Raw genomic sequence first — 1,559 nt, forward strand, 5'->3', positions numbered from 1 at the left:
TTTTTTTTTTTTTTTTTCAACAGTAACCATGTTATTATGTTTGCTCAGTGGATGAGTATCACTGGAAGCATCAGTCACAATGTATTCCAGGGCTTTCTGGGGATCATCTTCACCCTTGGGATTGATGACCAACACAGCCAGGAAGCGCAGGGAAAAACCCATGGGGCATTCATGGAGCATCTGCTTGCACTGTTGAACTGCTTGCGTTTCTCATTCACTGCCTTGGAGTAGTCAGGAAAAATCATGATAATCATGATGTCCTCTCCACATCAACTCTCCCTTGTTTTGTGCTGCTTGCATAATCTGATCCCGGTCTTGTTATTTTAGGAACCTAGCCACTATGGCTGTATGTGGCTGGTTTCCCGCTCTGCGTGAGGTAAGCACCCGGTGAGCTCTATTCATTTCCAGACCCTTGGGAAAGTCACGCGCTAAGACATCTGGGATCACTTCAACTAAAAATGAAAGGATGCCAGCGTCCTTAAAGGATTTAGGGAATGCCCATAAAAACCAAACAAAACGTTGTTATGATGGAGCCTTGAATACACACAGATGTTTTCCGAGTCAACTCAAAAAGGTTCTGAACCACTGGTTTAATCTTTAACACAGTGTTGTACTTCATAAACTTATCATATATTTTTTAATGTAAAACTTAATTTGGAAAATATTGATAACAACTAAGGCTGTAAAATGTACAGTATTAGTATAAAGTAGCACAGAATGGGAAGAGTCATTGTATATTAACTCAGTACTTGAGTAAATAAACTGTTGCACTGGACTGAGTGTTTTCTCTTGTGTTTTCCAGGTGTCCACAGGATCAAGATCCCACACAGACGGAAGGTACACATCACATTTTATCACTGCTCTACTTCTATAACAGGATGTTACCAATGATCATAAAGAACCTTGTCTGTTCCACTTGTCCTTTGCAGAAATACTTCATTGTTATGCAAAGTGTGTTTTATCCAGATGATCGGATCAATGCCAGGTAAGCTGCCAGTAGAAATAACACAGAGGGAGTAACATTAGGAGCAGTTCATGTTGTCTGACATGTGTTCTGTGTCGTCAGGTACGACATTAAGGGCTGTGAGGTGAGTCGATGGACGGAGCCCTCACCAGAGGGGAGCCAGATTATTGTGGTTCTCAAAGATCTGAACTTTGAGGGCCAGTACATCACTCTGGGTAAGGAAGCAGGATAGTAAGGGTGATATTATTATACCCCCCCTCAGGCTGGTCAGTGAATTGTTTCTACAACTGTGTCAAAATGCATTCCTCTATTTTAAAATGAAACATGTGCAAACATCTAATCAGACACATCACTTCATTTTATCCTTATAGATATTTTGGTTAAATTGTGCCATAATTAGTGAATGAATTTGTGAGTCATGACCAAAAATGTATTTTGTGAGGTCACTGTGTGACAGAAGTCGTGAAATTCCCTCTGGGCATTCCTGATATTGTTAAGTATACTGAATGTGGGACCACAAGATGCAGACTCAGGAAACCAAATAGGATGAGAATCACAGTTTATTTTTGTAGAGAACCAGTAAGGGGGGCTGAGG

The 1,559-nt window shown here is 40.7% G+C and overlaps 1 long non-coding RNA gene across 1 annotated transcript; it reads left to right on the forward strand.

Moving 5' to 3' along the window:
* Window positions 1-806: 806 nt before the first annotated feature.
* On the forward strand, window positions 807-1,099 carry LOC111240198. The gene is made up of 3 exons (XR_002665918.1): window positions 807-837; window positions 930-985; window positions 1,067-1,099. It is a non-coding gene; the product is annotated as an uncharacterized LOC111240198 (long non-coding RNA).
* Window positions 1,100-1,559: the final 460 nt, after the last annotated feature.

This window comes from Seriola dumerili, unplaced genomic scaffold (genome assembly GCF_002260705.1).
Source record: "Seriola dumerili isolate Sdu_G_001 unplaced genomic scaffold, Sdu_1.0 BDQW01021215.1, whole genome shotgun sequence".
Lineage (NCBI taxonomy): Eukaryota > Metazoa > Chordata > Actinopteri > Carangiformes > Carangidae > Seriola > Seriola dumerili.